Source organism: Camelus dromedarius, chromosome 18, assembly GCF_036321535.1.
Source record: "Camelus dromedarius isolate mCamDro1 chromosome 18, mCamDro1.pat, whole genome shotgun sequence".
NCBI lineage: Eukaryota > Metazoa > Chordata > Mammalia > Artiodactyla > Camelidae > Camelus > Camelus dromedarius.
In genome coordinates, this window is record NC_087453.1 from 46952487 (window position 1) to 46964607 (window position 12121).

Below are 12121 nucleotides of genomic sequence, written 5' to 3' on the forward strand. Positions count from 1 at the left end.
CCCGGCCCCCTTGGCCAGCCCCGCCCCCTCCCCCACCCCCGGCACCTGGAGACCCCAGGCTGGGCTGCCAGGAGCCTCCCACGCAGTCTCCCAGCCCCAGCTTCTGCCCACGGCTGCTGCCAGGTCCAGGTGTCCTCACTCACTTCTGTGGGTCCCGCACCCGCGCCCCCTCTCCCCGCAGGCACTGAGCCCCGGCTTGTATTTTACGGGCATTCCTTCCACCCCGTTCTTTCTCCTGGTGATTCCCTGGGCTCAGGGATGTGTCCTCATAATCCTGCCTCCTGCAGAGGAGGGGGCACTAAACACACTCACACCCATGCACACACGCACACAGGTGCACACGCACACAGAAGCCCTCCACGCCGCACCCTCTCTGCCAGCTGCATGGAGGAGATCCCAGCAGTGTGTTTCCAAACAGGAAAGAAACAGAGAGCTGACAGGGGACTCGGCCAGCAGGGATGAACCGTGTTCGCAGGGCTGTGACGTGTCCACTCCAGGACCGTGCTGACCGTGTGGCTCCCTGGACACATGTTCCACCTGAAGCTGCTACTCCAACCCAAGAGGTGCCTCCTGGGACGGCACACGCCCGGCTGTGAGGACCAGGTGGGCAAAGGACGCTGGGTATTGCGTTCTCACTGACTGCCTGTTCAAACGGTAACACTCGAGAGGTGCTGCGTTAAGTAAAACGTATCATTCAGATCAACCCCATCTCTTTCTTTCTCCTCCTTTTGCTTTAATGCACCGACTGAAAAGGTAACATTCCATGTGAGGCTCCTACCGTAGCTTCTCCCCGGAGCCAGAAGCCTCTCGCGGGACCACAGCCCTGGCCCCGTGCCCGCCGAGGCTGCGGCCACAGCCCCGAGAGCAGAGCCGGTGGTTGTGATGAGACCGTCTGGCCACGAAGCCGAGCAGACTGACCTTCAGATGCTTCAGAAGCAGCTCTCACGTTACCCAGAGGACGAGGGGGACCGTCGTGAGACTTCATCCGTCCGTCATCTGGGAGGCTGTGGCACTCAGTCCAGTCAACCGAGATCTCTAGAAAATGTGTGTAAAATTGGTCAGAACTGCCGTAGTATTTGAGACGTGAACTCCTCCAGTGCAGAGAGGTTGGGAGCGACGGCCGTGTGCAGGATGGAGGGGGAGCTCTGGGGAGAAGCCCCTCGAGGCTGGAGAGGAGGTTCAGGGAAGCCGCCTTGACACCCATTACCATGTACAGCGTGGATGAACAGCAGGGTCCTTCTGCACCGCACGGGGGCTGTGTTCACGGCTTGTGGTTCCCTGTAACGAAAAGGAGTGTGTATGTGTGTTTTTATGTATGTGTATGACTGAATCACGATGCTGTGCACCAGAAACTAACACAACACTGTAAGTTTTAAAAAATCAAAAAAATACATAAAGAGAAAAAAAATAAAATTAAAATTGGAAGTAATATATATGAAAGGTGAAATCTCACAACCCCTGTTCTGTACAAGCTAGCACGGCTTGCTGTAACTGTTGCAATCTAAACACGCTACAGGGAACAAAGCAAAGGGAAGTACTCGTCCCTGATAACTCAGCCATCAGACATAGCAATACCTCAGTTGTGTACCATCGTTGTTAGAAAGTGCGGGCCCCGGGTGGACGCCGCTCCTAGCTCCAGCGACTTTCTGTTTCATGTGTCTCAGCACTTTGTGTAACCGACGAAGTCGGGACCGGCACTCGAGGCGCTTGGTGCGGGCTGGACGCTGAGCACGGGCTGGACAGACATCCTTTCGCTTCTTCTGATTTCTGGTTTTCGAAATTGAGTGGCTTCGACTTAATCCAGGTTTTTACTCCTAGGGAGCATGACTCCCTTGGGTCACATCCTTGGCTCCACAGGCAGGAGGCAAACACCGAGCGGCATCTCCCGGCCCCTCTCAGCAGAGACCCGGGGACCAGCCACAGGGCCCCGCCCCAGACGGCCTGGGAGCCCCGCGCCAGGAGGCTCTTCCCCCGGCGGCTCCTCTGCCTCCGAGACTGGACCCCTCAGGCCTGCCCCTCGGGCTCCGCCCGGGGCCCAGCGAGCGTCGTGGGGACCTGGGGAAGGTGGGGACAGACCTGACCAGGAGGCCACTTTCCCTCCCCCACCTGTCGGGGGGCCCATCGGGCGGGAAGGGAGGGCCCTACAGGTCACTCATGTCCAGACAGTCCTTGGCAGGAGACAGTGCCGCTTGCTGACCGCTGCTGCGGATGGTTATTTAGCTGAGGAACCATCTGTTTCCAACTCAGGGGACAAGCGCTGACATAAGATGACAGTGGGACGTGGCCCGCCACGCCAGCTGGGCCTCTGAGACACACCTCGACCTCCTGCCCACCGAGCACACGGCGGGGGGTGCTCGTCGGGACGCGCTGTGCGTCTCTGGGACGCTCCTCCCGTAGGGCTCCTCCCCAGCCCACACAGAGAGTTAGCTGTGCCTCGCAGGGAACAAACAGAAAACTAGTAGGAGGCTGTTGTTGGCGGAAGTCCAGAGAGCGAGGGTGGGAGGGACATGGGGGTCCCAGCGGCGTGCAGCCCGGACAGGGTGCCCAGGTGTCCCCCAACCCTCCCCAGGGACGCCTGACGTGGAGGCAGAGAAGCTCCTTCTGCCCTGGCCTCCCCTGGCCTCCCGGCCTCATCCCAGCCACCACCAGCAGCCTGTCCCTGTCCCCGACGCCCTTGTGGGGCTGCTCCTGCGTGTGTGTGTGTGTGTGTGTGTGTGTCCGTCCTTGTGTCCGTATTCCCATGAGGTTTCCACTGTCTGATGGTCTCCAGGACCTCGGCCAGGAAGGTGGGGCCCCCACGGTGAGCATTCTCCAAACTGCCCACAAGCGACTTGACTCCCTAGAAGGGGAGCTAACTGCTACTGGGAGGCCGGCCCTGGGCAGAGCCCACGCTTTTCCGAGGAAACGGCAAGCAGGGGCCGTTCTGGGCCAGATGACTCACTGGTTTCCAGCAGCCCTCGCGGGCACTGGTCTGCTTTCCCTTCAGTGAAGACCCGCCTGGACGTGGACGCACTGAGGGCACACGGGCCTCCGCCTGTGGCCGTCCTGCCCCTCGTGGTGCCATCACCACAGCCCGAATGCCCGCGGCCCTCGCATCCCGTGGGGCATCGGGGCCCAGAGCGTCCCTGGGCCTCTCTTGTTCGCTCCCCACCCGACAGTTCCCGCTGCCCGCGCTCCAGCACCCCCGTCCATGAGCTCTGCACTGCGTCCACCTGCCTGCTTGGCGGAAACATCCCTGTGGAGAGGTTGCCCTGTCCACCCGGGGTCCCCAGGAGTCTCCTTCCCATGGAGCTGGCAGACGCCAACTTGCACAGAGAACAGGACACCCTGAGTGTCCGGGACGCTGGCGGGCAAACCGAGCAGGAGGGCGGTGCAGTCGGTGTTCCAGCAGCGTCTCAGGTGCTCACCTGTGGCTGCCGTCCCAAAGCTGCGTTCAGCACAGGCCAGGCCTCCCACACAGGCTTGCTTCTGATCCGCATAAAACATGCCGGGAAGGATCAGGAGTCCCTTGTCCTTCTCCAGCGCTTCTCCTCCGAGAGCTCACTTCCAATGCTCACACCGGTGGGGGTGGCTCCTGGTCAAGGTGGGTGGTGACCACGAGGGGGAAGCTGGCCCAGGAGGGCAGCGACCCACGTCTGATATCAGGTGAGCTCAGAATCACTTGCAGAGAGCTGGGGGCCCACCTGCCCAGGGCCCCAACCTCCAATACGTCAAACGTGGTGCCCATGGAGGTGTGCTGAGCAGAGCGCCAGGGCGAAGCTGCTGGGCCTCAAAGCCGCCACATCTCCGGACCATGCGGCAGTGCCCCCGAGGCCTCGCTCTCCCAGGGGCTCCCAGTCAATGACAGAGCACAGCAGGGTCTGCAGAGCTGCCGTCCTGCTGGAGGGGCCCCCCCAGGAACCCCGATGCAGGGCTTCCCCAGGGCCAGCCAGGATTCCACAGGGTGCCTCCCCAGCCTCCATCCTTTCACGGTGTCAGAGGCTCCCGAACCTCTTCTCCTCCACAGACAGGATGCTCCCCAACACATCTCCTGCTTCAGATCCCATCCTGGTGTCTGCTTCTGTCACGGAGTCCAAGCCCACACTGCTGGGCACACGGCAGGCCAGTAAACCAAGAGACGAGGTGCTGGGGCAAGGACTTTATTCAGAAAGCCCCAGAGCCAGAAGATGGTGGACTGGTGACCCAGAGAACCGTCTTGCCTGAGTTAGAATCCAGGCCCCTTTCATACTACGAGGGGGAGGGGTGAGGCCGAACACTGCACGGTGCCGGCCGGCCTCGGAGGGGAGGTGTCAGTTCTCCTTCCCGCAGCCACTCACCAGGGGCCCTGGTCAGGGTGCTCCCTGAGGTAAACAGAGGTATTTTGGGCCAACGCTCAGGCCTGGGAGGTTGTATGTAATGTACACTGTAGGCAACACCTCTTCAGTGGTTAACTTGTAGCAAAAGCAATGGATACAAACGTTAAAGTAAAAGAAACAGGTCCGCTGTGGAGTCCCGCCTGCTCTGCCCTGTCACCTCCGAGCTGACACGCTGCACCTCCAGCGCACGAATTCACCAGGAAGCCTGTTCCCCTGAGGCAGGATTCAAAGCTCTTCTCCCGTGGTCAGGGTGCTGGCAGAAAGCTGACTTCTGCTTGGCCGGTTTGGATGGAACCCTTAATGGAGTGAAATGCCTACAGTGTAAGGGAACAGACCAGGGACGATGAGGTGCCTGGAACACCCACCCTCCCAAGCTGTCGGCGCCCAGGACTGAAGGGGGCTCTGCTCCTGCAGCCCGTGGGCCTGGAGCCACTGTGTGGCTGGCACCAAGCATGGAGGGCAGGGGCGCAGCCCAGGGGACAGGGCAGAGCGGGCGGGCGGGCGGGCGGGGTGCGCAGCGTCCACCTTCCGAGCTGCCACGCCCCCTCCCAGGAGCCCCCCCCCCCGGGTCCCCTGCTGCAGTTCTCATTCTGTGTCCGACCCGGGACCCCCGAGCCGTCACCCTCATGTTTCAGCCTCACACCCGCTTTCACATTCTCCCCGCTGGCTCTGGGCTCACGCGCCATACCTCGTGATGACACTCCGGGTCTCCACCCAGCTTGGTCCTCAGCGCACACCCCTCCTCGCCAGGCGCCCGCCAGCTGTCAGCTGAAGCCAGACCAAGGGTGGGGCCCGGGCGGAGACCCTGAAGTCAGCTCGCCCCACACGCTGCACCTTGGGTGGAAACCCTTGGCAAACTGAAAGCGTCTGCCACGCCACAGACCTCAGCTCTTGCTGACGGCCGCTGACTCCAGAAGTCAGGGGCCGCCCGAGCCCACCTCATTCCACTGTTTGTGGTCACAACCAGCTTCCCAGCTGACCACAGTGCTCCCAATGCCAAGCCTGCAGGTCCCCGACATCACTGCACACCCACCAGGGGCCTCGAAACCCGAGCCAGAGGCCACGGAAATTTCACCATCGCTGTAAAATGTCTGAAAATATCTGAAACATGCAAAAATCCAAATTTCCTCAACAAATCTCAAGAGAGTCGATCGCAGACAGGTTGTATTTGATGCTGGGTGGCCGTGTGATGTAGGCGGCCTGGGCTGGAGCTGTGGCAGCAGCTTCGCTGATACACTGATCTGCACACGAAGGCCAGGGAGCTGTGACGGGGGAGGGAAAAGCACCCCCTTACCAGCACAGCATCCCGGACTGTGAGACCCTTCCACAGAAGTAGGGCTTAACGCCACAGCAAGCCTTCTCTTCTGAAAGCTGTATAACATTACAAAATTGATTGAAAAATAATTCTTAACAGAATTCTCTGACTATTCTTTTCCAGACACACACCTGCTGCAGAGCGACCTGATCCCACCCTGAGGGACACGGCTCTTCTGGGAGCTGAGAACCAGTGGGTGAACGCTTAAGTGACCCCACCCCCTGGCCACACACCCCTGGCCTCCCAGAGACCCTGCGGAGACACGTGCCCCTCGGAGACCGCGGGGGCCTCAGGGCCCCGGCCGCGCAGCGGGCTGGGCCGATTTAGCTTCTCACTGCGACTTCAGGACCGATTTCAGTACCGAGTGCAGGCCTGGCCCCGAGCGGGTGAGCCCGTGTGCTCACACCCCGCTTTCTCCCTCTGTCCCCACCTCTGTTTCTCCCCTTCTCTCTCTCCATCTCTCTCTCCTTCCCTCCTGCCCTGCCTCTCTCTCCCACCCCCAGGCTCACTCCAGGACAGCCAGGCTGTGAGGAAGCCCAGACCATGTGGCAGCACCGTGGGGCCCCCTGCTGAGAGCCTGCAGCCTGGGGGCTTGTGGGTGGGTGACTTTGTGTGACTTCAGGTGACTCCAGTCTGCAGGCTTCACATCTCCCAGCTGAGGCCTCAGCCTGGAGCAAACACAAGCCAGGCTGTGCCACACCTGAACTGCTGACTCAGGGACCCTGTGGCAGACAGTAAACGTTGCTTATCGGACCCCAGGTTTGAAGGGGTGGGCACCTGCCCAGGCGTAGGGGAGACGGTCATCAAGTGCCTCAGATCCCCAGCCGCCACCCCCCGACCCTCCAGGAGGCTGGCCTGAGCCGGCCCGCTCTCGGGAGAGGAGCTGAGGGGCCGTCGAGCCACGCAGCCCTCCTGACCAGTCCCCACCTGGCCGCCTGGAACGGGCCGCCCCGGGGTTCGGTGTGCTGAGCTGCTCCTCCACCCACTCACCACCGCTGTCACTTTGTCCCACGTCACAGTCTTCATCCGCCCCGTGAAACCACCCAGGGCCAAAGAGCAAAATGCCCAGCACGCGATCAAAGCGCTGGCAACGCAGCACTTTGAGGCAGCACCTCGGAGAGTGTGAACGGCGCCTGCCTCCCCCAAGGCTCCCAAGACTTCCCTCCAGTAAAGAAAAACCAAGGAGCCCCTCCGCACACCCACTGTCAAGACACAGAGATACTCTCGGACTTGGCAGCGTTGGGCCCGGGAGCTCCGGTGTGAGACGGAGCGGCCCGGTCCGCGCGGACCAGACGTGCGTGCAGAGGCTCTTTCCCAAGGCTGGGCCACACTCGTGTGGCCACTGCTTGAATAGCAGCTCAGAAGCCCGGGACAGGACGAGTCCAGATGGTGTCACCACACAGGGGATCTGGCACCACGCCAGGCCTGCACCAACCACCAGGAGCGGAGTCCCGGCAACGAGAGAATTCTGCGCGTGGGCTGCGGGCCAGCTCTTTTTCTTCCTTTAATGGAGGGACTGTGGTTTGGACCCACAACTGAACCAGGACCTCGCGCACACTAAGCACGCACCCTGCCACCGAGCTCCCCACCCCGGGGCCATGTCTGTCTGCGGAAACCAGGAAGGGGCACATCCCCAGCCCTCACCGCAGCCCCTCGGGGCCCATCGCGGGCACTGCTCTCTGGTCTGGATGGTGGTTCTCCCCGTGGTCCGGGGCCGGCAGCAGTGGCCCCAGGGAGTCCTGGGGCTTAGAGATTCAAACCCTGAGCCCAGTCGTCCTGCTGCGGAAACCCGAGGCCAAGGCTCCGGTCCCCGTGAGTTAACAAGCCCTCCAGAGGTGCCGGAGCCTCCGTCTGCGAGCCTCTGATGTGTCCAGGGTGGTTACTGTCACCGTCACACAGCTGGTACCAAGGCACCGACCCTGTGAGCGGCCAGAGGACCCGTCTGGAGACTCCCCAGGACGTGTGATGCTGAGACAGTCTTGTCTCCCAGCTCACCGCTGAGGCTGGGGTCCCCCACTGCAACCCTGACAATCATTTCCATGGGAGCAGAGCACTGGGGAGGTGACCCCAGGACGCGCCTGCTGGGCATGGGGGGGACCAGCACATGGTGTGTTGGGGGCAGGCTGGCACTGGGGCCACCGGACACAGTGTCGGGCATCCTCAGGGGTGTCCGTCCCAGGGCTCAGGAGCTGGGGTATCCACCCCAGCCCCCATCCATCACTGGGGGAGCAGCTCTGGGTGCTGACCCCTGGGCATCTTGCCCTACCCCGGGTGAGGCCGGAATCTGTGGCCAGAGGGCCCTCATCCAGGAAGGAGAGAGGGGAGGGCCCCCATCATCAGCTCTGGCAGCTTCCTCGGGCCTCCAGGGGAAGAGGAAGGTTCCCATAACTCGCCTGTGCGCCTAAGACCCTGGGGTGCTCTGGTTAATTCCGCCACATGGATGGAGGCCCTCACATCCCATCTTCCCTGGACACCTCGGTTTCTGGGGGTGGGGCGCTGCCTCTCCAGACAGAGTCAATCCTCCGCTCAGACATCTCTGCTGACCCTGAGCGGAAGCAGGGCCCAGTCAGCTGGCCGGGCCGGCCCTCGGCGGGAGAGGCCCTGCCACAGATGACTGGAGGGGGTGACATGGGGCCCAGCAGGGACAGGCAGCTCTACAAGGCCACCTCCCCCGGTAGGCGGGGACCCACTGAGGGCGGGGGCAGAGATACCTGCTCTCCCGGGTGCGGGCAGCTCAGAGCAGCCGTGGCTTAAGGAGGTGCAGTCACCTGGCTGGGTGTCAGGAGGGGCGACACCTTCCCCAGTCACCTCACAGGTGCACCCAGCATCACCAAGGGGTGGCCGGTGAAGGACACTGAGCGTGGGGGTCCCCTCCTCTCCCAACGCCTACCTTCTTCACAACCGGCGCCCACCTCGGCCTGGGGCCTCCCACTGACGGCCTTTTCCAGACCGCGGCACCAGGGGATGACACCCTCCCAGGAGCCCTCCGCCCTCAGGGCGCCCCAGCTCCCGCCCCACACCAGCCCCCCAGGTGGGGCTGTTACCTGAAAAACTGGGTTCGCCTCTTGATGGGCATCAAGCCAAAAAACACAACCAGGCCAAAGCACAGGCGCAGGAAGGTTTATTTCTTGCAGCAAGTAAGGGGGACGCCAGGCTCTTCCCCACAGCAGCGTCCCCCTGAACAGAGAACTGAGGAGGCGTGAAGCCAAGGGCACACGCGCGCTCACGGGGGCTTGGGCGGCCCAGAGACCAAGCTGTGGTGGATCCAAGTCGCGAATCAGAAGAGGGCAGCACCCACGCCCGTCCCGGCCAGTCTCCCCCTGAAGCGGACCCGGGGCCCTGACGAGCGGCGGGGCGGCCCTGCTGCCGCTCCTTCTGCCTGGGGGCAGTCCCTGGTCTCGGCGTTCTTGTCTTCCCTTAAGATCGCCAATGGCTGAGGCCCGCCGGGGTCACTCGGCTGGTTCCTCTCCCCACGGCAGGCCTGGGTGCCGCGCAGAGCGTGGCTGGGCTCCAAAGACATCTGCACTGAGGGCGCCCTGCAGAGGCTGCACCCCAGAAGTTACAGCTCTGCTTCTGAACTCAGTCCAGGGCTGCCCGAGCCCGAGGAGGGGCCCGATGCCATCTCCTGACTGCGTGGGTAGGGGGGGCAAGGTTCTGGGCAAGCATGTGTTTCCCAAGCATCTTTGTGACCATTTTTGGAAAATATACTCTGGCGCACAAGGGACAAGAAACCACCGGAAGTCACGGAAGCCACTCTCTGCAGCCTGTGTGTAGGTCTGTGTGTGTGAGCAGGTGTGTTTCCACCTCTGCCTCACCCCCTCTCTGGGCTCATGACCACATCTCGGCCCCTAAACTTACGGGCCTCCCCTCTTCCTGCCTTCCATGAATCTCCCCAAAAGTCAGGTCCCAAGTGACCTCCCAGAAACGCAGCCCCGGCTCCCTCTGGCCCAGCAGCAGCTCGGATGCCTCTTCTGAGGCAGTGAAAAAACCACACACATGGTTTTGGCGGCAACGTGTTAGAGGCGCCACCACCCAGGCACTGCCACGGACGCCTGCAGATCAACCCCAAGTCACGCAGCCTCTGGTGGCAAACACGCACGAGCTCCAGCACCAAGCACCTCGCGGGCCGCGGGAAGGTGCAGTCCAGTGCTCACGGGCCCACAGGCCCCTAAGTCAGCCGCCTCCAGGCTACCAGGGGCTCAGCGTGCATGACCAGACGTGTCCTTCCTCCCTGCGGACTCCACGATGCACACAGGCCCTTGGCTCCAAGGCCGCTTAAGCCGGGCTCATCTTCCAGAAAGAGCTCCTACCAGTCTGTCCGTACGCTGGTGCCAAGTTTAGACGCTGGTTGTTGGAATGATCCTTGGCAAATAAGGAAGCTGCCATCAATGCAAAACATTGAAGCACACAAAAGGCCTCTGGATGCCAGCTTTGTGCTCGGCCCCGGGCTAGGACCACACCCCATCTCACGCCCTCCTCACGTCCACGGAGGGAACGGTGTTATTACTGCTCCTCTTCCGCAGATGAGGCGCTCAGCCTGAGGCAGGTTAACTAGCTCGCACAACTACTCTGCTAGCACACGAAGCCACACTAGCTAACTCACAAGTACCTTTATTTATGCCCGGTTTTAAAAAGTATTTTTTTAAAAAGGGAATTTACTGGCTCATGAAACTAGAAAGTCCCAACTTCAAGGCTGAGTTGGTTCCTAACACAGCCATCAAAGGCTTGATTTCTCCCCACCTCTTCTGTCTGCCTCATTGTACAAGGGCACCCTCTTCAGGGTGGCAAGATGGCTGCAGCAGCACCATCCACACGTGACATGTCCAGAAAGAGAAAGAGAAACATCATCTCTTCCAGAATCTCCTGGCAAACTCCTTCTCCAGGCTCAGTGGCCCTAACAGGGCACCCCACCACCCCAGAGCTGTGCCCCTTAGAGCCAGGAGTGACTCTAATCTCTCAAACCCAAAGACCACAGTGCCGGGGGGGGGGGGGAGGAGTAAACACGAGGCTTGCTCCTAAGTAGGGGCCTGTCAGGGAGGAGGCAGCACAACTAGAATACTGCGGAGCAGCTGTGAACCCAAGACCATCTGTTCATTCAAACGGTGTTTACTGAGCCCTTGCTGTGGCTCACACGCAGTGTTAGATGCTGGAGACACACCTGAAGGCTCCCCGCCCTCCCGCCTTCCTGCTGCTGCTCTGCTGCCTCTCCGGGTTCAAGCCTTGTGTCTTCAACAGAACTTGGAGCTGAATAATGTCCTCTTAACCAGCCCTTCTGGGACTGAAGAGGCTCTGTGGCTCTAGGCTGTCATTTAGTTCTGTCTCTCAGCCTCCTTCTCTGTAAGTAAAATCAGGAACACTTCCCCTAGAGTTATGAGAACGAAATGAAAAGGGATTATATAGGAAACAAGGAAACTTCAGAGCAGCAAGACACCCACCCCTGCAGGCATGCAGGTCAACCCTCGTTCTCACTGAGTGCTGCTGGGACTCGGAGTTCTGTCCATTAAACCCAGTGTCACCGTCTGGGGCTTTGTAAAGACACTGCAGTGTCACTACCGACCCAAAGATGCTAGTTCACCGTTTCCACTTAGCCGGCAGCTAATTTTTTTTTATAATCCACACATTTCTCCCACTTAAGAGGAGGGTCGCCTACACTGAAGCGCCCACCCAGCTTCTAAATTCGTCCTGACATCGGAGCGCCCGGATTCTCAGGAATGCAGGCAAAGGCGAGCCCCGGGGAGCCAGGAAGGCGAGGGGACGCAGCACACCGCGGAGACGCGGCAGCACCGGCAGACCTCACCTGCGCACGGGTCCCGCCGCTCTGCACGGAGGCAGTCAGTCCCCCAGCCAGCGGTCTGAACTGTAAACTCTGTCCCCGAGTCCCCCGCCAGCTGGTCCCGTTCTGGTGAGCCTGCTGCTTTAAACAAGAACTCTGCAGAAGGTCGGCCCAGGTTCCTTGAGCTGACACGCTGACGCGCGGGAGGAACCACAACCCCACCCAGCGGGGACCCGGCACGCGCGGGGCAGCCCGGCCCCCACCGCGCCTCCCCGCCAGCCGAGCGGCCCCTTCACCGGAACCGGCTTCCTGGGTCCCCGGGCGTCACCTCCAAGGGGCCGCACTGCGAACTGTACGGGAGGGAGGACCCGGTACCGGGTCCGGTGCGGCTCGACGGGCTCGACCCGCTCCGCCCTGGCGCCACCTGCCGTGCGGACTCACGGCCTCCGCCGGCCACTCGTCCCGGTGACCGGGCTTCCGCGGCCGCCTGCCGGCTGGAATCGGCGGATCGCAGGAGAACCGGGAACGCGAAGCAGGAGCCCACGCCCACACGGTCTTCTCCGGCCCAGGCGCAGCCTAGAGGCAGCCGCGCCCCCCAGCGCCGGGGGCGGGACCTACGAGGCTTTGCCCAATCAGAAGCCCCCTAGCCTCGGGCCGGCGTCTGTGACGCGGCTGGAC

General features: G+C 61.7%; 1 long non-coding RNA gene across 2 annotated transcripts; it reads right to left on the reverse strand.

Annotated features, from left to right (window-relative positions):
- Positions 1-50: 50 nt before the first annotated feature.
- Positions 51-12089, reverse strand: LOC116147469 (uncharacterized). Of its 2 annotated transcripts, XR_010376696.1 has the most exons (4): positions 11468-12089; positions 1576-11032; positions 1208-1278; positions 51-1035 (listed from the first exon to the last, which is right to left on the reverse strand). It is a non-coding gene; the product is annotated as an uncharacterized LOC116147469 (long non-coding RNA). The 2 variants fall into 2 exon arrangements; XR_010376695.1 differs by having other exon boundaries at positions 51-1278.
- Between the last annotated feature and the right edge of the window lie 32 nt (positions 12090-12121).